The sequence below is a fragment of the Copadichromis virginalis genome, linkage group LG12 (genome assembly GCF_057382275.1).
Source record: "Copadichromis virginalis isolate Kocher_CV1m ecotype Utaka linkage group LG12, C_Virginalis_male_GT1.1, whole genome shotgun sequence".
NCBI lineage: Eukaryota > Metazoa > Chordata > Actinopteri > Cichliformes > Cichlidae > Copadichromis > Copadichromis virginalis.
Window position 1 is genome coordinate 8823435 of NC_140629.1, and position 26134 is coordinate 8849568.

Here is a 26134-nt window from a genome sequence, read left to right on the forward strand (position 1 = left end):
AAAAAAAACCCTGAAAAATAAACATTTTGTATGCATATTGTTCCTGTATTATCACATATGGGAAACAAATATAGGTACATCTTAAAATAAGGTGTCCCTATCAGTTTTGACACTAAAATCTAATCATTATAGAAAAAATAAAAAGTCTGCTACTCGTCAGCAAGTCAAGTCAAAATCCAGGCTGTAGCAGTCAAGATCCTTTACTGTGGATCACACTCCTAAGACCCAAAATGCTATGACCTTATCTGTTGTCAGTCTTAAACATAATTTGGTGGGTGTGTGGTAGCAGCAGGAATGAAAACAGTTTCTCCTCATCGTTTGCAGCTAAGCACAGAAGAATAACCTAACCAGCGTGCAACGTTGTTCAACCAATATAAGCTCTGCTCAAATATATATTTAACAACCCCCCCTCCGTTGTTCTGTTCTTCAGCTCCTGCTAGGCTCTGAGAGGCTGTGTTTATCATGGCCTATAATCAACATCACTTTGATAATCAGCGTGAGAAGGAGGCAGTTGGTAGATGTCAGGCTGCGGTGATGAGCAATGAGGGTCTCTTAATCTGGCTCTTGTCACGGCTCAGTACAGCAGTGAAGATGAAGGCTTTGGCAAAGCAGTGAGCCACATGATGAAAGTAGGACCTGTACAGACAGGAGAATGTGGTGAGAGGGTCTTTAATGGGGGCATTCACTATGATTATTATAATGCTGACTGCCGGCTAGAGGAGAAAAAAAGAGACCAAGCGAGAATAAATACACCGATACACACAAAATGCTTAATACACGTGCTTGTTTAGTGAGGCTGCTGCCGTTTTCTGCTTTGACGTGATCTGAGAAAGAAAATCTGAGAAGAAAACATGCTGTAGCTCTTTTGGAGTTGTGTCAGAAAGGACATCTGGAGTGAAATTTAATCAGCCATGAGGAGCTACCCGCTGTGATGACCCCTTCTGACAGGGGAGCTGTAAAAACAGATTGATATTATACCCCGAACACATGGATGCTGGATGAATTCTGTCCATGGTGATGTCATTATTTAAATTACCATTTTGGCCCTAACTGAACACTGCTGTCAGTACAATTACTCAGTGAACTGTCACAAACCCCATCATACTGGCTTAAGTCATTTAAGATACCCTGTGTTGAAGGTAATGCTCTGCATTTATCAAATCCTAAATGTTATGAGCAGTGTGCAGCCACTGTGCAGCACTCAGAGACCAGCTGCAGCTGGAACCCCATGCTGTGGTCAAGAGCCCAGGCAGAATCAGCCCTACATGTTCTGAGCCACCAAGAGCATAAGGAGATCAGATCCAGTTATTTCTCCTCAAGAGCTACCATACTTTTGTATCTTTATATAAGTGTCTTGACTGATCTCTTTTTTGGGTACAACTCTTTATGATCTCAGGCTCCTTTGATGTTTAAGTTCTTTTTAATTTCACATACTGTATGGTTTCTATAGACCTTAGAAAAAAAGCTTAAACTCACCAGACTATGAGACTATAGTACTGAATTGTACATCTTCCTTTGATGCCACAATCTCACAGATTTGTAACAACATTTACATTTTTTAAGAAGTTGTAAGATGAAGAGGTGGATTGGTTTTGTGAACCTGTGCAGTTCCCATTTTACAGCAGATAGATTGAAGAATTCCCATTTGTCACAATGGCGATTCCTGTGCTACTGACAAGTAAGGTCCAACCACGCAACAACATCCACAACTGAAAAAAAAAGCTAACGTCAAGGTGCCAAAATCTGCACTTCCCTTAATGACCACTTGAGGCTGCTTTCAAAAGTGAGTCAGTCCCCTAGACTTCCATATTAAAAAAAAATAATTACAAAAACCCCCCCAAAAAAGTAAAAACACATTCTAACATAAACATTGAGCCTTCAGAATGTGGAGTTAAAATGTCTATGCAGTCTATGATGTTAGCAACCAATCATAACATTTATCTGAAAGTCCCGATTAGGCTAAGTATAGCCTCACTGTGCAAACAGCCTTGCTGCTGACTCATATTGGTGCCTATCACATGTTTTCAATGTCAGACTACTTTTTTCAGATGTTTTGCTACTTTTCTGATCTTGTTTTTCCTAAAGAAAAATATGGTGCTATCCTATATTTGTTGGAAACTGCTGTAATTCTATGCAATGATGTGCACAATAACAGCTTTCACAAGTGAATTTAAATCTTACACTAAAAGCCTGCCAGTCAAAAAGCAAGCTGAGGTCATGAGAGCCTTTTAGGCTGCAAAGAGTGCACTTTAATGCTGGATCAGCATAATCAGCAACAGCAGTGAGTAAAATCTACAGAGTATCTGGCTGCGTGTGCTTGGAGCAGACTGGCTGCTCCAAAACTGGTTCCAAACTTGTTCAGATTAACCCTGTAGGTCAACTCAGAGGGAGAGCTGGGGAGAGCCAAGCTGGACATGCCATACCACTGCTTTATCCAGGCAGCCTGCTCCGTGTAGTAAAGCCTATAGACAGATCAGCTATCAGCTGATCACAACAAACACGAGGCATCATACACAAAGCCGTAACTGTGCATGCAAGCTCGGTTTTTGTGTTTTAGTGGCACAATTCAGTGATTCTCTCACTGGAAACGTTCCCTTTAGATGATCCATTTACTTAGTGCCAGACCGAGCCAGAAGCATTTGCAAAGCGTTCTGTTTCAACAGCTAGGCATGATTTGTACCTGCAGGCGATGAGGGAACTGTGCACTTTTAATCTGATTCAAAAGCCAGAGAATAAACAGGTATTGCTAGAAGGTTGAAAAACACTAAGCTTATTTCTGTCCACAGTTATGAGTCATGCATTAACCCAGCTGTAGTGTTTTTTTTCCTGGACCAGCTTATTCTCTAGTTTGCAACCTTTCATCCCTTTCACCTAAGCCTTCGGAAGCATTTAAGCATTTACAAGTGTAATGATTACCTGAATGTGTTAACAGTATGTGGACAGAGAGTCTGCCAGTGACTGACACATGAGAGGTGATTGTGGAGTGCAGCTTCTTTGTGTGGCTGCTGCCCGCGTTCCACCTGGAACAGGTGAAGGCTGAGACGAGACAGATGAGATTACTGCAAGCATCCACGTGGAGCCAGCGAAACTAGTTCTAACCAGCTTTCTCAACACTGGGGTTTTCTTTTGCTCTGTTTACATGCATCAGTTTATTCTTGTAGTCTTTGTTCTCAGTGTAAGTGATGCAGGTCCAGATGGCAGGAATGGGGCTCAGCTATTGCTTAGGGGTGACAACATCCTGCTGTGTTTCAAGTCAGAGTCTTCCCGACCTCATTTAGAGTGAATAACAATGCTAATCCTAAGTATTATCACAAGCGTGCACATCTCAATATTATATCAGTTTTGGTAGGAGGGTCTGTGTTCTAGAACAGTCTTTCTGTTATTTTTCCCTCCTGCGAGCATTTATGTCAGTGACATCCTTAAGGTACTTTGAGTGAGCTGCTTGGATTTAGTGACAGAGAAAAATCTAGAGTCAAGAGCGCCATCTGGTGTTACTGATCGACCTGACAATAGAGTGTAGAAAGAACACACAAGCTGAACACAAATACTCTACTAATGCAAAGATGAATATACAAAAAAAAAAAAAAAAGATCAAATACCGAAGCCTGTTTCAACTCTTCACTGAAATAAAGTTTTTTCACTATTGTGAAAATGTTAACCGAGAAAAAGAAAAAGGTCTAACTGAACAAAACCAAATTTCTGAATGTCCATCACTGACTCACTCAAACATACTCAGGATTTTATCAGAATAAAGAAGTATCTGGCAGCTTCAGAGAGACCTTCTAGCCTTCCCACAAAGGAACAAGTCTTGAGCTACTCCTCATTTCTTTATATTTTGTGCAGAAAATGGGAAATGTGTGCAAATGACATGAAATAGAGGCAAAAACACAGTTTCTGCAATTTGTATGTGCATGAAATTCAGTAGTTATATGACTAGCTCTATTTGTCAACACAGACTGAATTCTCTTGTCAAGCCTTCTTGTCTTTTCTTTAGTCTTCAGGAATGGTTATTCAGGGTTTGTGAAGGACAGTCAAAGCTCCTCTTTGGATGTTGGCTGCATTTTGTTCTGTTTTCTGTCAAGATGATCTCAGACTGCATCAAACATGTTGAGTTCAAAGCTGAGTTCGATCCATGACTGACAGTGTTTTTATATCCAGATATGATTTTACTGCATGGGCAGTGTGTTTAGGATCACTGTTATATTCCTAAAGGAACCTGCTGGCAGTCAGTTGCTTTTATGGTGGATCAAAATCTGCTTTCTGTGTTCATAATGCCATCAATGTTAATAAGATCTTCAACACCACTGGCTGAAACTCAGTCCCAAACCATGAGCTTCCACCGTGTTTCATAATGACTGTAATGTCGATACTCACTGTCACATCTCTCCTGGCCTCCTCCATACATTCTGATGAATATTTGAACCAAACATTTAAAGACCTGTTGCCACTGATTTTTAGTCCACTTCTCATGTAATTTGGCATACTTCAACTTTATTCCATTGCAGCTGTACCACCATGTTTTTGATTTTTCTTCTTTGGATAATCGATCTGTCTGCTTTTAAATGTGTTTTTCAGTCTTTACTGTTACAGTCCTTGGAGGCTTTAGTGAAAAAACAAAAAATACTTTACTTGCATGTTTAATGTAAATGGGCCAATCTCTATAGGATAAAGGGAAAGGCTGATTAGCAGAGTGAATGCACAGTGATTTTCATTTTAGTGGATGGTGTTCATGAATTCTGCTGTCAAAGGTGAGAGCTGAGGTGGAGGTATCAGATAGATGCTTTGTTTATTTATCTGGTTATCTGGCAAGATTATAAGGAAAAACAAATTAAAAAAACATTACAAATTTCCTGAAAAAATAAATATAAAATAAAACTCGGTGTAAATCAAAAATGTTTTTTTTCCCCAGGGTCATCAAGTAATAACCTTGACTGAGTCAAAGGCATGCTGATGTTAACCATCATAACTTGGATTATTGCTCCATCTATTGGCCAGAATGTATGCTTCAACTTTGCTTTGAAATATTGGTACAGGCATACTAAAGCCCTGGTTGGACATTTGTATTGACTAAACAGTCTAATTTATTGCTCTGCTTCAAAATGATGCTAACCAACAGGACTATGATTTAAGCGTGCTCTGTCTTCTGGGTGAAACAACAAACAAAGGAGGTCCAGGTAGTGTTTGCATCCAGCTGGCTGAGCTGTTTTCTGTCCATTTGGCATGCAGATTCTTTACATTGTGCTTTGTTCACATTCCAGTGGTCATTGTTTTTACTCTTTAATCCACAGTTTGTCATGGGCAAACAGATAGACATAGGGTGGAGGAAAGCCCAGAACAAACATGAGGCTTATGAGTCACTGCATCTGATGATTGCTGGGGAAAAGGGACAAACAATGCTTTGATCTACTCAAAGGAGGAATTACACTACACCTCATTTTCTATGACGCCCAGTCGCACACTGGGATGTTCAGCAGGTCTTTAAAGGAGTGTGCTTACCAACAGTGTGCAAACAAATCCACAAAGACAGTTGAGTGCAAGAGAATAAACACTCTTATCGGTGCTTGTGAGAGTGAATTTTGCTGAAGTGACAACCTGGCACGGTGGCATTTCTTAATACATACTGCAAACCACATCATTTTAAAGCGCATGTTGACCATTAAAATTCCCCAGAAAAGCAGTGCATGTTTTTCTTCTCCCTTAGGTAATTTACTGAAGTTACCACATTTTTTAAAACTCATTTCTCTTGTTCAGTTTCAGTCATTGATTGCATATCAACCTCTGTTATGTGAACATCTGCTATAACTGCTGCAGACAAATGAATAAGCATAGAGCTACAGGGAGATCTCTATGGGCGTTTCTAAAACAGGGGAGTTGTGTACATTTGCACACATGCCGGTAACTTTGTTAACTATTCACAAATTACAAAGTATAAATTATTTCAATTATTTCACAAATTATTACCATGATAACAAAAACAGCTGAGTTCTCACACACAGAGTCACATCATCGTATTGAATTGCAACATAGTTGTTTCGGACTATTTGCTTATTTCTGTATTTTTAGAGTTTATTTAAACAAAAAGTGAAACTCTTGAGAATAAGAGTCTCTTTGCAACACTGTCCTGGGCTGATGGCAGGAGAAGTTGGTGACAAACCCAAAGGAACAAGAAGAGAAAATGCTAGCTGCAGACAGAAGGGCCTGACAGGTTTTAAATGTTGTGCTAACCACTGAGCTACCATGCAGAGTACCTGAAATGATTGTATCATTATTTTGTGCTTTACAATTAAAAAAGTAACCTCTCTAATTATTAGTAAATAGCAAAACATCTGAAACAAGTAGTCTGGCAAACAAATTATTCTGCTTTACAAAACTATTGTTTCTCCACAATCAGTGACAGCTTTTAAAAACAAGCACATAATGTTCATGCATGTTTAATGCAATTTAGTTTTATTTAAATAGCACCAAATCACCACAGCAATCACTTCAAGGTGCTTTATATTGTGTAAAGAGCCTAAAATAATACAGAGAAACCCCTACAATCAAATGACCCCCTATGAGCGAGCATTTGGCAACAGTGGGAAGGAAAAACTCCCTTTTAAGAGGAAGAAATTTCTGTCAGAACTAGGTTCGTGGAGGAGCATCTGCAACAACCATTTGTGGGTGATGGGAGGGACACAGGACAAAAGAGAGCCAGATATTAATAATAATAATAACTAATGATTAATTGTAGAGTGGAGTTTAAACACATAGTGAGAGAAAAAAAAAGGTGAGTGAAGGCGAAGTACCCAGGAGCCTAGTCCTATTGGCAGTTGTTACGACCCCCCTGCTAGGCGTCAGGGGAGGAGTAACATAAACAAGCCCCCCCACACAAACTGAGTAAAGTAAAAAGGTTTTAATTTCAAACTTTAAACAGAAAACCGACAGGGCTATTCAACAGACCACTGGGCATTTACTTATTACATAAAGAAAAAAAAAAAAACAGCCAGGCGTAAAAGCTAAGGGTTAACTAAAGCAGGCTGGCGGCACACAAAATAAAAGCTAAGGGTAACTAAGTCAAGCAAGCTTCACAAAACTCTAATGAAACTAAGTTCAGCTGTATATCAGGTTTAAACAAAGAGCAACACAGCAAACAGGTTTAATCGACAAGCTTCACATGCAACGCAAACGAGGAGGCCACTGCATGTTCACTTCAGAGCAGCAACTCCCCATAGTGGGAAGGCTCTTCAGCCTTTTTATACTCCCAGGTGCAGACAATCAGCCCGTCAATTGGTCTTGGAGTGGTCATTGGATCTCCAGGCAGCCAATCGTCCACGAGGTCTGGCACACTGTGATCTGCATAAAAGAAGGCTGGCACAAGACTCCCAGCAGCCAGTCATCCACGAGTCCTGGCACACTTAGATTTGCATAAGCACAAAAGGGTAGTCTCACTCTCTCCAAGGCCCAGGGCCGTAACAGTAGTGTACCTAAGGAAGAATTCAAGGTCACCTGATCCAGCCTCAACTATCAGCTTTATCAAAAATCCATTACAGAGAGGCCAATATGAGAGAAATATGCTCTCTCTTTGTGTGTGTGTTTTAATGCTGTACTTTACTGTACTTTTTAAAATATGCCTCAAGAAGGTGTTTCTTCACTGCACTTTTTATTGGGTTTTTTATTGTCGAGCACAAACATGAAATTCTGACCCTCATTGTAATCAAGTCGAGTGTTTGTGTAATTACTCTAACCGTCAGTAGGGGGAGACAAATGTTTTGCTCTGTCGGTTAAACAGTGCAGTTGCTTGGTAGCCATTAAAATGTGACAAAAATGTTTTTAACTTAGTGCCATCAAGAAGATGAATTGATAAGTTAGCACTTTGAGACACTAAAAAGAAACCAGTCAGTGCCATATGGTTCAAACTTCACATCCCTCTGACCTGAGCTGAGAGTTTAAGCTGAGAATCAGCCTTTTAGAAAGTGATTAGGTCACCGTGGTTACACTAAACCCTGGAGCCTGGTCAAAGCATTCGAGGCCCCGGCAAAGGACCAGCTGTTCTTCCTGCTGCCAAAAGCACAAACAGAAAGCACACAGCCTCTTTTACTCCACAGCATCAGGCCCCAGAGCCACTCTGTGGCAATATGTTTCAAACCCATTCAGCAGCATTTAAGGAATCAAGGGTAAAAAGGTGATGCATTGTTTACCCTGGTGAACGCTCAGGGCCCTGCGGAACCAACAATGGAGGCTAACCTGACAGATTGTTGCTGGTGGTAATCTAATGCTACAGTGGTCCAATTTCCTCCCCCTCCCTCCTTTGTGTTTTTTCTTTTTCCTCCTCTGTGTTTGCGCAGCCTGAGCCCAGCATGGGCCTCTACGGTGGTCACAATTATCTCGACAAACGCAAATACGGTCAGTGGAATTGTCACGGTCATTTTCACTTTAATTGCGGTTTAGATGCCAGCAGCGTCTCTTTGTCATACAGTGCAGTGTAATCATCGGAAGAAGGGGTGAAGCCCAAACAGACGGCTTATCAGCATGTTACGTCAACGTCAACCATAACACATTTGCACAGTTTGCACGTAGAGAGAGGAACAGCTTGAGTCAAAGGATCCATTTTTCTGTTTGTAATCAAGTTCCAAGAAGAGAACTTCTTGCTTCTTTATTCCTTTTAAAACTTTAGTAAAGTCCAAAATGTCAGGTTCATGCGAGGCAGACTGAGATCCTTGATTTCTCATGCACACTTCTACAGCAGATTCTACCAGTACAACGGTAAAAAACATGGTGAAGTATCTTTACATTGCTTTAGTAGATGAACTATTACACATTTGAGACATTACTCAACTAAAAGTAAATTCAAGTTGGCACACAGCATTGCAACCACTTAAATATATAATTTACAGTATTTTTTCTCTTTATTTCAAAAAAATTTCATTCTTTTTTTATCCTACTCACACGGGGAAGCATGATTAGTTCATGGACAACAGCCCTCCTCTGCAGTTGAGCCATAAACCACACCCCACCACAATGTATTAGTGACTCTTTGAGCACTAAAGCTCACTACAGTGGCCCCTGTTAATGTCTTGTGACCGCCAAAGGATGAAAACAAGGAAACATGAAATAAGAAAAAAAAGGCCCCAGTATATAAACTACACTGTAAAAAAAAAAATTGTAATATAAAAGTATTTTACTGTGTATTTTTGTACTGTTCTTCTAGAATACCATTAAAGTTACGTAAATAGACTGTGATTTTACATTTCAAATGTAAATTAACGTAAAATCACTGTAAATGTAATAAAACATAATATTCTTGTGTTTTAAATGTATTTGTCTGTATGCATATTTAGATTGTTAAAATACATTCACAAATGTATCATAATTTCACAAATATTTGTCCGTTATTTGAAAGATTGAACTGTTAAATTCAAATGTAATGCTATGGAAAAGTATATAAAATGATTCGTATAAACTTTTTTTTGCATCAAATATTAATAATTATTATTGTTATTTATGGTGATCGTGGCTCAAGAGTTAGCAGTTCTCCTTGTAATCAGAAGGTTGCTGGTTCGAGCCCCGGCTCGGACACTCTCGGTCGTTGTGTCCTTGGGTAAGACACTTCACCTACCACCTACTGGTGATGGCCAGAGGGGAATTATAAAGTAGAATTGTAAAGCGCTTTGAGGGTCTCATAAAGCGCAATATGAATGCAATCCATTATTATTTAAAACAACTGTTAACTGTATATTTCTGTACATTTAAGTATTATTATTCATATTTCCGCATTCATTGACCTTGTTTATAGGTAATTTCATTGTTTAATCACATTAAAATGTTCCTAATTTAATGTTTGAAAGCACTTGAAAAAGGCAAAATCCCATGTAAAATTAGGGCAACAAACTGTATTGTCATTACTGAAAATAACCATATTTTCATGTGAAAGTTATTTTCTGTTATTTTCTGGTATTATTTTGGCGCCCCAGCTGCCAGAATATTACTGTTTTTTTAGGATTTTATTTTTTACGGTGTAGTCGAAAATTACAATTACCAGAAAACCAGAACATCAATGATGTAGAAGCTCGTTGGACTCATGATCCATCACAACTAGCAGGTTATTCCCTGCTAAACATTGAGCTCTGATTGGGTGAAAACCCATTAAGTGATTCCATGTTATGTGATCCTATTAGTCTGATTAAATTCTAAGCTGTCGGAGGAGTAAAGAAATAGCAAGTATCTTCCTAAACTGGCACGTGGTCATCAAAGCTTGGAGAAAACATGATTTAATGCATTATTTAATGGCTCATCAACTGCACCCTTTCTGTTAAATGTCCACAGTGCAGAAAAGGGCAGGTGTGTTGTAAAGTCACATTATCAGCGATCTTAACCATCAAAATAACCAGTAGATTGAAAATTATATTTAATGCTTAAATAAAGGATCAAATGGGTTTAAAACTCTAATAAAATATCAAAATCACTTTATGTATTCTGACTGGTGTGTTTCTCTTACGCAGGGTGAGACAGAGCAGCAGGTGTGACCCACCGAGGTGGAGGTGAAATTGTGCTGGTGTGAAAGTCAGCAGTACATTTTTGGATCTGCACAGTGAAGTCTGGATTTTTAAAAGTTTTTAAAGTGAAAGTTTTGTACCAACTTTCTTCTCATGCTGAGGTGAAACTACCACAGCAGGAATGTGCTGAACCACAGGTGAGAGAAGTTTTAAAAGCTGAATGTAATGACAATGTCCAAAGAATAACAGGTCACCCAAAAGCTGGACTGAAATGCACAGACAGGAGTCCATGAAGCAGACAGCATCCAAAGACACAATCTTTTTTTTTTTGGAGTGAGTTACTGTTTTTGTTTCAAAGCCACCAAATTAAATAGATCAATAAAATAAATAAAAACGAAGAAAATGGCACTGGCACGGCTGGCAGCCTTAACCCAATTTCCCTCGGGATGAATAAAGTATGATCAATCAATCAAAAAAGATTTGGAAGGTAATTCCAATTGTAAGGATATTGTAAGGATGCTTTCACGTGATTGAGTGTCACAAAAATGAATCTGAATAAGGCTTTAAAGAGAAAAGCAACAACTTAAACTAATAAATAAGAAATAAAATAAGCTTTTTTGGATACCAGGTGGCATTGGGCCAATTAGTTGCCAACCAAACTGAGCCTGAGTGCAAAATTGTACTTTAACTTCAAGGAACTTAAGTTCTGTTAGAAGGCTGGCAGCACACTGCAAATTTCTTTATTCAGAAAACCATGAACAGGTCATTTCAATAAATCATAGCCAGCCAATGCAAAGAAAACCCAGAAACATAAAATGATTTCTCCTGATCCATCAGTGGTTATGTGGCAGGAAATTACACTGATCTAGAACTCAGACTCTAGAACTCAAAGGGGGTTTGAAGTCAAAGCTCTGTGAGGCACCGAGAGAAACAATCTCATTGTTTTCATGCTTCCTGTTGCCTTGCAGGTGCATGTTACCAGCAGAGTCTAATCCCCTTGGCTGATGGCCTCTGAGCTCTCGCTTTGTTTCTTATACACATTTAATTAAACCACCTAACTTCCAAATGGGTGGCACTGAATTACATCTCATTAAAAAGTTGCCAATACACTTTTAGTGCAGCCTTTAAAATATGTGATGATTCGAGCACCTCTCAGCCTGTTTTATTTCAACAACGTGAAACTAAAAAGTGCTGAAGAGTCAACAGTTTCACAGCAATTTGGATAATAGTTTGGTTTTTAAATTAGACTTGATTGATGCCTGGCTGTTAACGTCTTAAGAGATTCTATTTACATTTAGTTGTGGGAACCATCACTGGGTCTTATTTAAAATGGCACGTTTTGCTGTGTGATGTAAGATGTAAATACACTGAGAATTCTTGCAAGATCTCAGGGAGTCATGTGGACAGTTTCTGGTCTTCTCCATGGTGAAATCCTGCCTGTATGCCAGCAGAGAGGGTGAAAAGTTAATGATGAGAGTGACATTCGGACAGCAGCAGGGGAGGTAATTCTGGATAATGCTTACTTGTGGCTAAAAAGACATGATCTCCTGTACCCTAAAGGATGAGTCACAGCTGCAAAATCCCAAGCTGATTTAAGCTTTATAAGGAAATGAGGAAATTCATATGAGGAATAAAAGGTAGCAAAAATTACCTTTTACCAAAATATACAAAGAAATGTCACTTTTCACCTTTTTTTCAGCTGGTTCTAGACAGACTGATTTCAAGTGATCATGTCATTGTAATCGTGTACGTGACAGTATATTTGTTCTTGTGCATCAGCCGAGGTCCATGACAAGGTACTGTGCTATCACTTCCTTTAAGCTTCAGCATGTAACACTGAAACAAATCAAAAGGAAAGGATGTCAAAACACAGACAGACGTGAAGAGGTGCTTTAAGCGGCGCTAACACACATTCTCATTTGGATTCACTTGATGGATATTTCCCTCTTTGACCTCCTGCCAGGTACTGCTATCATCTATAAACTGAGCAGGATGTAGTCACTCAGTCACAGGAAGTGTAAATGTGTACTAACAACTGCAGAGCCAGGTCAGCCTGTTATGTATTCACCTTAAAACACCAGCTGTGGTATTACAATGCACATCAGTCCTATAAGAAACCCCCTAAGCACACGAGGAAGATCAAGTTGTGCATAGTAGAAGGTGGCTTACACATGCAGTCACCCAAATATGCCATCCACACCGGGGCTTAAAGTGGACATGTATAAAGGCTAGTTTACACTATGGAGCCTCTCAAAAACTGAGTTAGATTTAACACTGTCTACAAAGTTGATTTTCAGAAATAAGTGCTTATAAGGCTTCATTCCTGAAATACATTCGCAGGGGTTCACAAAATAAATTTGTTTTTTGAACTAGATTATTAGTGATTACACATCCACAAACAAAAAACCAATGGATAATTGAATTATCTTATGTAACGCTTTTGCATATACATGTTTCATTCACTCATTCACACGTACATTCAAACAAGCACTTATTTTCTGTGTAACACTTGCACACGTTCACTATGTGATAGACACATGCCTCTCCTAATGCAGAGACAGATCAACAGTGGATCTGTTGGACCACAATTAAAACAATTGGAATTGGAATAATTAAAAGTCGGCATTACTGTGAAATTTTATGCACTACTTTGTCCGAAGATGTACCCAACAATGTGCTATAGGTTTTAAATACTAATAGTCACAACAAAAATTCACACATTTTCAGGTGTGAACTTTCAGGTATATTTTTTCATTTCCAAAAAAGTTATTAATATAACACAATTTAATAGGCTACATACTGAACATAGAGGATAGAAACAAGACATCGATCCTTTATCTATTATGTCATGTTTGACCTCTAACCTCCCCTTCAAGGTCAATAGCCTGATCTAAAGGTCAAAGTTATAATAATCATATGAATCATGTCAATAATCATGTCTCTTACTGCCATTGATTATACTGACAACATATAGGCATAGAGGGAATGCTATATATAAGTTCTTCATCCCTCTGTATGTTTTTGTACTCAGGGTAATGGTGCAGAATGAAGCTAATAATGATCAGACACCTCCCTGATGCTATTGTGTGATAAATAAGAATAAGATGTTACATGCACGCATGCACATGGTCAAATTGCACCACATCATGCATACCAATTAGCTTAATGTCCTTGTAGTTTGCAGCAGTATGCGACTTAAAGTATGGGAGGAGATCTTGAGCTGCTGTAGGTGCCTGCAGGCTGCATGCTTCCCCTCTTGTCTTTGCTCTCAGTAGTTTAATGGGCTTGAGGTGGAAACATAGGGAAATAGAAAGACAGAGAGGAACTGCATGTTGGAGCAGTATTTTTTTGCCCCTGGGCCTCACCAAATGACTGAGAACTCATGCAGACAAAGCTCAATGCAGCAACAGTGGATGGCATCAATTTTTAATGGTCTACTTTACAAAGAGACGACACACATTCGGGGAGAGGAGATGCAGGATGTCATATTCTGTACACTTGATACTGTCTATGGAAAATTAACAGAGCAGCACGTACTGCATTGATGTGGCCTCGCCTGTGCCAAATGATTAGTGTCAAGGTCCATTTTCACTCATTTGCTGTCCTTGTATCAGACTGCACTATGAGATGATACCCCACCTCATCCAGTATGGCTTATTAATAGTGCTGGTAGCTGCTACTGCACGTTAATCCTCTGAAAAAAAATCTTTACATTAACAATTGTTTTGCGGCATGCTGTTTCAGTGGATTATATGTCTGATTTCCTTTTTTAACAAACTAATAAAATAAAAACTTTAAAACGAAGTATTCATCCCATGAAAATCCAAGAATTCAACCAGCTTCAGTCAGATTCAGTTAGATGAATAACTAAACTATAGACACATAACAACCACTGGAACTGGGGGAGATCTGTGTTGCATGGGGCCCCTCACCTCCCCCCACAAAAACAAAAATATAGCTTGCTAAAAAAAGGTATTTTTTCATAGTTTAATTAAGGAAGGTACACTTTCATATATTATATATTCTTTATATTAATGTGATGTCGCATGAAGGTGATCAACTTGCTATTTTAATAGTGGCCTTTGTCTCGTCTTTATTTTTGGGTTGTGTGTTTCTTATTTTAGTTTTGGCACTCTGCACAGCTGCAAAGTCCTGCTGGAAAAGGAAGTCAGCCTCTCCATATAGCTTGTCAGCAGTTGGAAGCATGAAGTACTCCAAAATCTCCTGGTATCTACCTGGAGATGCCACAGCAACTTTGGACTTGATAAAGTGGACCAACCACCACTAATCCCAGCAGATGACATGGCACCCCAAATCATCACAGACTGAGGAAAACTTCACACTAGCATTGCATTCTGTGCTTCAGCAAGCTTTCTCCAGACTCAAGAAGAAGTGTTTTTAAATGAATTACAAAATCTACTTTTATCTGAAAAGACTTTGGAAGTTCTCTTACTCCTTAGGCCGGGTAAGATGCTTCTGACATTTCTGCTTCAGCAGTGGTTTGATATCAGTAATGCGAGTTCCTTTCCTGAAGGCATCTGTACATGTTCACTGACACCACTGGTGATACACTGGTCATCCCTGTTGCTTTTACACATTTTCCTGCTACACTTTTCCCTTCTACTCAACCTTGCATTAATATGCTTTGATACGGCACTCTGCAAACAGCCACCCTTTTCAGCAATGACCTTTTTTGTGGCTTACTCTCCTTGTGGAGGGTGCCATCAATGCTATTTGCACAATAGTCAGGTAAGCAGCCTTTCCCATGATTGCATTTGTGTGCACTGAAACTAGACTAAGAGATACAGTATATATACTCTTTAGTGATTTACTTGGGCTCAAAATAAATATCAGCCATAATAATGAAAATGAAAAGACAAGTGGCTTGTAAAATTCCCCCGTTATGTGTAATACATATAAAATCTATGAAAGTTTACCTTTACACTAAATTGAATTAAAAAAAGAACTTTTTTCACAATATTGTAATAATTTTCTTTTGATTCATTTGTATATTTTCTACTTTTTTGGTGGAGTGCAGTCTCTGATTGTTCTGCTAATGATGAAGGGAATTCCTTCATGGGCCTAACTGACACTAAATTAAAAATCAGGGAAATACCACATTAGCAGTCGACTGAATGACACTTTGAATAATTCTACTTCTCTGCTGGGTTTGCGACAGACTTTGAAAACAGCTGGGCACATCTGCTATGTGGGCATAGGATTTTTGCATTTTGCATCATACCATCTAGTACAGTGACATTTATGATTATCAACAAATATCAGTCTGTTCTTATTCTGTTGCACTTGATGATAAATCTCCTATGTGCTTAGTGTTTAGCCTGTTATATTCCTCAGAATTGTGAATGACCACTTTAGAGAAGGCTCTTGGAACTGAAAGACGTTAAAGGCTTGAAAATGGCGGGCCCTCCTTTCACAGCTTTTTCAAGCCTTATTACCACAGTGTTAATTCATACTGTTTTGCCAAAGATGTTGGCATGGCTCAAGGTGTCACTGGATATCTGTGCCCTGATGGATAGCTTCAATGAGATTGTCATGTCAATCCTAATCATCAGGGAATATTTTAGCCTAAAGGATGACCTTTTTTCTAAATCTAAGTAATGTCAGTGCACAAATCAACCAGGTAGTTAGTGTTCCTTAAACCTAACTAAGAATTGCTTAGACCTAACCAAAACATTCTTGTGGCCTCAACCTAACCATGAACGTCTTGTTGCCTAAACCTAACTAAGAAGTCCTTGTTGCTTCGATCTAACCAGATAGTTGTTGTTGGATAAACCTAGCAAAAGAATTCTTCTTGCCTAATCCTAACCAGGTAGTACTTGTTGCGCAGACCTAGCTAGTTTTGTTGCCTAAAGATAACTGAAATGTTCTCATTGTCTAAATCTATCTGCAGAGTCAAAGGAAAAGTAAGAAGCAGGTAAAAAATAAACAAACCAGCAAGAAAATAAACCTAAACAAACTACAAAAGACAAAGGCTGCAACAGGGACTTGGTCGGAGGCAACTTAAATGCCTTCAGCTCTGTAATGCAGACTTCATAGGTTTCATGAGTGTTATGTCTCAGCAGACAATACTGCAGTGATCAGTATCCCTGTCACCAATACACATGAGTACCCTGAAAACTGTTATTATGCCCAAAGAGACCATTCTGTGAAACATGGCTTCATGAACATTAACTGAACCTTTGGTCCCAATTACAAGCAGACACCTCAGTCAAAAGGGAAAAAAAACACATCATAAACCTGGTGTCATGGTGAGGCTGAGACCTTCGATCGGGACACATTAATTTATAAATTATATTGGATAGAGCTTTTTTTCCTCCCAGGGCAGTACCATCCCTGACCTTGACTGTATCAGCCCCAATACATCATCTTCTGAATTACTTATATCAGTCTAATACTTTGGCACCTTGGGATGGATCTTCTGTCGTTCAACACTGATATAAAGATACCTTAGTTGTAATTTGATGAACATGTTTATGATGAATGGTTTGGTTGTTGTGGCAAATTAATAACTATGTGATTAATTTGATGTTAGTGTTGCAGCGGTGATAATTTTGTTTATACTGCATGAGCTTTAAGTCACGCTGATCTGATGAGAAAACAGCCGCGAAACCGATGTGAATTTAAGCACAAGTAATGAAAATAAATACCATTTTAATTACAGGAATGCATGTTTTTTTAGCCTGACAAAAGATTGGATGATGATCAAAGAATACGACACATAATAAAACAAACTTTCTGAAAGCAGAATATTAGCTAGAATTGAAGAAACTTAATCTGATTAAATATTCTCAGTACTGCGACAGTTAAGATAAGAAACATTCAATCCACACCTCTAAGGTATTCACAGCTATCCTGCCAGGGATAATATGCATCCTCAAACACAACAGTGTTGCCAACTTAGTGACTTTGTCACTATATTTAGCGAATTTTCAGACCCCCTTAGCAACTTTTTTTCTGAAAAGCGACTAGCGACAAATCTGGCGACTTTTTCTGGTGTTATTGGAGACTTATTTATGACGGCTTTTTGACGTGAAAGCGTATATTGTTCCTACTCTCAACGAGCAGCGGTTGCTGCTGTTGGCACCTCGCCCATGCCAAAGCGCTCACAGGCAGAGGATAGTCCTCACGCAGCTGCTATCAGGGTAGGAGATGTTCACCCCTATGCGTCCAAACTGCAAATGAATCGCGCATGAGCGAAGCCACTGCTCCCGCACTGATTGTAACGCAGTCAGTTCTTCTTTCACTGTTATGCTGTTTTGTGGATCACAAGGTTTAAAACTACTCATAAACACACACACACACAGAAAGTAACTCCACCAGAGTGCCTATTTCGGGTCACTTTTGCCAGTCCAAGCCCAGATAAAGGTGCAGGGGTCCATTCTTCGTACCTCGCTAAGTAAGTTAGCTGGATTTGATTGTTGACGATTTCGCGTGACCTTGGATCGTTCGGTTCTCCGAAGCTCATCCGGAACTTGCTGTCATAGCAACAGATCCGTAAGCGTAAACCTGCTCGGGAGCAGGCTTACTTTATGTGAACAAGATTAGATCGCGGCCACTCAGGTATGTCCGCTTCATTTATACGAAAGCAACAGCGATATTTTACCACTGTTTTTCCATAAATAAATATTATCAATGTAACTAAAGATAATGTATTTGATTCTTTTATTGATTCCATACAGATACATACAGGTCATTTCCTAAAAAAAGGGAAATGTACTATTAATCATTCTATTTCATGTATTTGATTATTTCAGATGTAATTCATATGTTAGAGTAGTAATTGTAAATTACTTCGTGTAATCAAGATGAGAGACCACGGCTATAAAAGCGAAGGTGGATTTGGGAAGTCTGTCGCAGCCATGTCCTGTCCGTCTGTACGCGAGCAGCCCATTGCGGAAGGTGCAAGATTGATAGGGAGAGTTTAAAGAATTCAGCGTATATTGCGGGATGGACAGGATCCTTTAGCTCAGCGCGACAGTGTGCTCATAGAGAGATATCGATTTTCCCGTGAGGGTATTATTTTGTTAACCAACTTGTTGACGAGGGGGTGCAAGACCACCACCTGTCTTTTTGTGCTCTGCCCTTTTCTTGGTTGCTGTTATAAACAAACAAACAGATTATTTCAGGGTCTCTTTTCAAGAGACTAATAGCAATATAAGTGATAAATATTACCATTCTGTAGAATATTCTTATATTTCACTTTTTCTTGTTCCCATGTTCTAGTGGGTCCTGTTGTGGCTCTAATGTGAAAGAGGATATAATATAATAAATTTACCCTACCGCCTACTGGTGTTGGCCAGAGGGGCCGATGGCGCGATATGGCAGCCTCGCTTCTGTCAGTCTGCCGCAGGGCAGCTGTGGCTACAACCGTAGCTGCCTCCACCAGTGTGTGAATGTGAGAGTGAATGAATAGTGGCATTGTAAAGCGCTTTGGGTGCCTTGAAAAGCACCCATAAATTCAATCTATTATTATTATTATTATTAAATTACTTACGAGTTTAATTTGTCAGCAACTTTCTGCTAGCCCTCTCTCCTTGCTTTTGCAGCCTTTGCAGTGTTCCCTTGCGTTTTAATTAAACTCTGAAACTCCTGAAATCCCTCAATCAAGAGTTCTTGCTCTGCTGCCGAAAAATACTGAGCGCGCTCCTTCGACATTTTCGCCAACCAATCAATGGGTTGCCGACCAATGTTTCTACTATCGATGCGTAGCCCCTGTTAAGCCACCCAGTGATCTCACATTACTTCATCCAGCTATACTAATCGTCAACAACAGGTGTGTTCGGAGAACCGGAATAGCGAGCTCAAAGTTGGCGCGATGATTTGATCTTGGATGTGTCATTTGATGTAGTAAGCGAGGTACGAAGAACGGACCCCAGGACTGGAATTGTGACATTAAAAAAACCCAAAACAATAATTCCTAAAAGAAATTTAATTTGTAGTTCTAAATAAATTCTAAATGCATTTAGGACATTTCTTATTCACTTTTTGTCTCTTCCACGATGTTATTTCTCTCTCCAACAACGTAGGTTACAATTACATTAGCATGACCAATTATGCAAATTAGGCGATGGCATTATTTAGCGACTTCTAGTGACTTTTAGGACGGCCAATAGCGATTTTCCTTACTGAGGAGTTGGCAACACTGAACACAACACAAAGAGGAGTCAGAGGAACGTGAAAAAAATACAGTTCAAGTCTGTGACCTGTTAAAAATGTCAGAGAACGTATGATGCTCAAAATCATTAAGTTTATATTAGGGCTGGGCCATATTATACCGTTCACGGTAATACCGGTACAATGTTAGGCAACGATAAGAAAATAAAATTTTGCGATAGAATATGGGTAAAATGTGCATGCGCAGTGCCTTTGTTTTCATACGCACATGGCCGAAAAGCATGGCGGCAGAGGAGAATGAGAAGGGGGAAAGCAGATCATTAAGTGGAACGGATAAACGGATGTTTTTGTAGAACATGCAAGCGGGCGTCGTTATTACCATATTTGTCGGACTAAGATGCTCATAAATTTGGGAGTAATCTGGGTCCAAAACTCCGTTCTCTTCAGGTCCCAAAGTCAAACGAACACTGTGGCACACTGAGAGTTAAAAACTGTCTAAATTCTTTCATCTTTAATAAAATGTTTCACATTGCTGCTTTACCAGGTGTAACAATTAAGTTTAACATCCAGGCATCCATGAAAACAAAATTTATTATATTTAAGAAGTTAGCAGGAAGTTAGGTAACTAGCGAAACTAGCGCGCTAAGCATGATATAGCATGTTTTAATGATAGATTTCTGAAAAAATTCAAATGTACAGCTCTGCTATCATTTCCAACATAAATGAAGACAGAAAACTAAACAGCAGTGACGTTTGTAGGGTTACTGAAGTTTGGCTAGCTGGTATATAATGTTGTGCTACGGGATCGCTAGCGACACAGCTATGTTAGCATAACATAAACAGTGAAGCTGGAGGATGCACGCTAAGTTTTTCCACTCGATAAAACTTAAGCTGAGGGTTAGGGACAAATGCAATTGCATGGCAGGATGCTGTAAACAGACCAAACTTCAGTCAGGAGAACAACTGAGACAATCCATCCACAATACAAAGTTAGTCATTAATATACTGCAACAACATGTGAATAGAGCAGCTGTGATAGAATACAGCATTAATGAATCAATGGTACGGAAGTGGAGGAAGCAAGAAGAATGAGTTGAATAAAGTTTGATTTATCTGACTGCTTTGTGTTGCTTAATGTGCCTTATAATCCCGTGCACCTTATGGTCCGAAAAACATGTATTTGAATTTTTTTATTTGGCACACTGTAGTTTAATGTTGCAAAGCACCTCTTTTTAACTTTAGTGGATATTATACATGGTTATGCTCAGGATATGCCAGCCCATTTCTACTGGAAACTTTCAGCAAGGAATTTACATTTGCACTGTTACATTTTTATATAGCTTTAATGCACATAAAAACAGCTGCTTCTTTAAGTGAAAATAAATGGATGGGTTTTTTGCGCTAGTAAAGTTGTGGAGTTGTATTTTGTCTCACATCAATTATATCATCAGTTATATCGTTATCGCAAATTGTCAAATATATGCTCTAGTTTATATGTGATCTAAAGAAACACACCAGTCAATTTAAAAACCTGCAAGTTTATCAGATATATGGAGGAAATTGATTACATTTCTATTAAATACAATAATAAACAGGGATAGAAAGCCACAAATGAGGAAAAATATAACCAATCTCAGATTACACGAAAAACTGTGATTAACCAGTACAATGTCTGTGATAAGTATTTCTAACTGAATAGTAATAAACATATGTTAAATGTGGGAGAAATGGGAAAGGTGTTAAAGTTTGAATAATTCTGACAAGTGCCAAATTGTTATAACCAGAGAGCTAAGTCAGAGCATATCCAAAACGGCAAAGCTTGCGCTCAGCACTGGTGAGGGCCATCTGACAGGGCGTTGGGGGATGTGTCAAGTTGGATCTGATAATTTACAGCACTTAATGTTTCTGCTAGTGCCAAGACACCTTCTAGAGGTCACGCGAAGGTCACATTTTTTCACGTACTTGTGGGAGAAAGCTAATGCTGCTTGATTAAATTTGTTCTTCCATATAATGTTCATCAGCATCAATATAATCCCAATTTGAAACATCATACTCCTTCATACCCAGCCAACATTTATATGTGGGGCCCATATGGTTTGGAAATGGGCTGAAAAATGGGCCCCATATAGGATTGTCCGCGGGTTCCGTAATGGCCCCATGTTAAATGCCCATATAGGTGTTATATTGGTAAAATCTAGGAACTAAATGGGCCCCAACTGGGTAACATACACAGAAACCCACCCGGGCCCCATCTTTCAAGTTTTTTGTGGGTACCATGTGGGCACCACATAGGCTAAAAAGTGGGTTTTAAGTGGGATTGTCCGCGGGTTCCATAATGGCCCCATTTTATAAGCCCATCTTGGTGTTATATTGGTAAAATCTAGGAACTAAATGGGCCCCAACTGGGCAACATACACAGAAACCCACCCAGGCCCCATCTTTCAAGTTTTTTGTGGGTACCATGTGGGCACCACATAGGCTAAAAAGTGGGTTTTAAGTGGGATTGTCCGCGGGTTCCATAATGGCCCCATTTTATAAGCCCATCTTGGTGTTATATTGGTAAAATCTAGGAACTAAATGGGCCCCAACTGGGCAACATACACAGAAACCCACCCGGGCCCCATCTTTCAAGTTTTTTGTGGGTACCATGTGGGCACCACATAGGCTAAAAAGTGGGTTTTAAGTGGGATTGTCCGCGGGTTCCATAATGGCCCCATTTTATAAGCCCATCTTGGTTTTATATTGGTAAAATCTGGGAACTAAATGGACCCCAACTGGGCAAAGTACTCAGAATCAGAATCAGAAACTTTATTGTCATTGTCATGAGAACAACGAAATTAAGAAACCCACCCGGGCCCCATTTTTCAAGTTCTTAGTGTGTACAACATGAGGAAATCATTAGCTAAAAAGTTGGAATGGCATTATCGGTGGGTTCTGTAGTTGCATCTTACTTCTTGTTTGAATTGGCTAATTTCTGGCACTGGGCGGGTCCCATGTAGAAAAACAGCCACAAAATCAATTTAACAGACGGCCAATACGGCTTCTGTGACACAAAGACACTAAATATATTAAAGCTGACTGCAAATAGAAACATCAAGAGGGGACACAAAACACATTTTGTTCACATTTATTTTGTCACACAACTGTGGGTTTAAGTAACTGTATTCCAAGGAGTGTGAACTTAAAAAACTAGAAATATCAAACTGCATTCAAATTGCTTAGAGTTGGAACTGTAGCAACATGGGAAAAAATAAGAAGGGAAACTCAGAACCTTGTCTTGAATCAGCAGGGGTGTCTGTTATATTTTTTTACAGAGCCGTTAGTCTATTTTGTCCCCTAGCAGCCCTCAGTCCTCCTCTGTCTCTAGCTCCAGTGAACCATTTGGAGAGAGCTTTCTCTGCTTCTTGCAGGTTGACTTCTGCAGTCAAAGAATTCTTCTTCAGTGCCTCTGCAAATGAAGAAGAAAAATGGGTAAGCCAAAGTAAAGGTAACCGTAGAGTATCCAGTTGCTGGTTGGTGGTGTTCCTTCCTTTACAGCCTTTGTCACATTCACCAATGAGGCAGGAGGCCACCAGCATAATTTTCTCTCTGCGTCATGGAACCACTCTGATGGAATGATGTCTACCTTCTTGCAGCCATCAGAGTCAACTTCATCCACAAACTCGACCACACTGAATGAAGACGTCCTGTAAACGCTGTGCTGGTGTAGTTCTTCTTCCCACCAGCAAGAGTCGCTACAGTTCTTTCATGCCAAGATTTGTTTGTTATTAGCTGTAGAGTTAGTAATGCAGCACACTTTGAGAAAAGACTGACTCAGCATGTTGTTCAGATAAACATCTGCATCCATCCTCTTTGTTGTTTTACAGAAAGCATCGCTTGTGAGTATTTAAGTTGAACAAGAGTTAATGCAACTATATTTGCTATTATTTATGCACTTTTATGGTTAAAGGTGTACTGTATTCAGATTTACTGTCTTTCCAGTGTTAGCTAGTTTAGTCAACTGATTTGCATTATCGTGTGAATATATAGGCTGAATATTGCTTATTTCTTCTGTTTGTAGTTTCACTCTGTTGATAATTGAAGGCAGCGTCAATAAAAGGGACGATACACCTGTCAGTTGTCGAGGAGTTTATCTATCTGCATAACTGTATCCAGTGTAGCAGTGAGGGCAGAATAAACGCCATTAAGTTACATGCTGTCTAGCTGAGGCAAAGTTACAAATGCATTACGAAAGGTAACAAAATAATTGGTTTTGTAAATTTAGTTACAGGAGCACTAGCAAGATGACCTGACAGTTTTGACAACAAATGTACACCCAGAGATGTTGAATCAATAGGGTAGTTAAAAAAACGCTGTTCCAGTCTCAAACAGTTCAAACAAAACATGTATTTCTCCGATGAACAGCACAATGTTCTGCACAACTGCAACTTTGCCTTCAAGATCAAAACAATTTGTTCCATTGGAGGTGGAGATTATTTGATTTCCATGTCTGTACATCTTGTACTGAAAAGAATGATGGACAAAAAATTCAGTCATCATAGGTCCAGATGTATGTGGCTGTGTGAGTACACCCTCTGGCATTTTGCAAGACCTGTGAGGATACAATTGCTTTTCACAAACTCGTCTGACAATTTGCTGTACAGGATCCTGTGGTCTTCTCACCATCTTTTTTAACTGTCCCAAATAATTCTCAAATGGAAAACATGAAACCAAATCCAGAGGGCCATACTTTGTAGCATCATCTGCTAGGTGCAAAAGACTGTGTGTATTCTTAACTAAGAATTTAGTCCCATAAATCTTAGCAAAGTTGGCAACAAAGCATCTCAATAAATTTTTTGCATAATAACAGTACTCTTTACACAAAGGAGACAAAAGTATCCTCATAGCAGATGACAAAACCAGGAAGTTCTTGTACTGTGGATTGCACAGTTTCTGGAAAAGCACAACTGGTCCAGTATACAACAAAAATTGTCTTAATTCTGTAGCTTTCCATTGTCTGTACTCCATTAGGGACCGTGGCTTTCTGGAAAACGTGCGTGGCAGACTTTGCCTACACTGTTTTAAGTGATCTGAAATGGCAGACAGAGTAGAAGTAGGAACCCGACACTGCAATGGTCCCTTAATCCACAGGGCAAGTAATTTACGTACAACCCAAGCAAATTAAATGCATATAGTCTAAGGGAAAGGCTGAAACCATGCCAATGCCTAGCTCTTGAAGAGGTGATTTGGAGTTGTGGTGATCTTCATCTAACATTTCTTCAAACTGAGAATCTGATCTGAGACTTGAATCCATATCTGGAAAAATAACTTTCCCATCAACATAAACACCATACTGTGTACAGCGCTCACAAGAACTGTAGCCACCATGACCTTTGATGCATTTTAAATAAGCTCTAGCTGGGGTGTCACAGATAAAAGCATCTGGAAGGGGTACATTGAAGTGTTTTCCATTGAAAACAATACCAGTTTTTGTGACCTTTTTTACATCTTCTATAAAATCATGCATGTAGTCGTTCACCGACTCAGGTTTGCAGGGACCATCATATATACCCATCATGAAAACATTTGCTTGTGGCAGTTCAACTATCTTACCTAAAATAGGCCACAGTTGCATATTAGAGCTCTTAAAGAAAGGCAAACCATCAACATTCACACGAATGGTTAATGTATCAGTTTTCAGTTCATGTTGATTTATCATTTTCAGTTCTGACAATACTGCACTTTCAAGACCAAAATGGTAGTAACTTCCCCTGCCAATCTGTTTCACTTCACAGTCTTTTAATGTACTGAGCAAAGTTCTGGGATCCTTTGGCAAATCTAGACCAAGCTCCAAAAGCATGGTTAAGAGCTCTGACAACACAGAATGAGACACATTTCGGTTTGCTGCCCATTCAGCAAGTTTCCTCTTAGCATCAGAGTTTGACTCCACATCAGGAAAGTCACAGTTTTGTTCTTCATCCGCTTCACTATCCATGTAAAAGTCATTACTATTAAAATCCAGAGATAAATCTTCATCCAAGCTGTTACTCGAATATTCCTCTACATTGTCCTCTGCCTTGTTGATAGTCTCATCTTTATTTTCTATATCTTCAATATTTTCCACTGCTTCATCCACAATCGAATGTTTGTTCGCCACATCTTCAGTGTATTGCAAAGCCTGGTCCACGGCCTTCTCTGCAAGTTCCACAGCATCTAAAGCAAGGCTCTGTAAATGCTGCTGAACTCTAACTTTAATTCTCCTTCTCCTTGTCCGTGATTTGGCAAGAAGGTAATCCATTTCACTAAAATACACAGAAGATTGTGTGCAGAATAGAAGTGTGAGCCATTTTCACACATACGGCAATCCAAAAAATTGCAGAAGATATTCTGAAGAGGAATACAGTAGCTTGCAAAAGTATTCACCCCCCTTGAACTTTTCCACATTTTGTCACATTGCAGACACAAGCAGGAATCATTTTTATTGGAATTCCATGTGAAAGACCAACACAAAGTGGTGTACACGTGAAAGTGGAATGAAAGTCATACAT

General features: G+C 39.2%; 1 pseudogene; it reads right to left on the reverse strand.

The window, feature by feature from the left end:
• Positions 1–521: 521 nt before the first annotated feature.
• Positions 522–25884, reverse strand: LOC146696496 (uncharacterized; annotated as a pseudogene).
• Between the last annotated feature and the right edge of the window lie 250 nt (positions 25885–26134).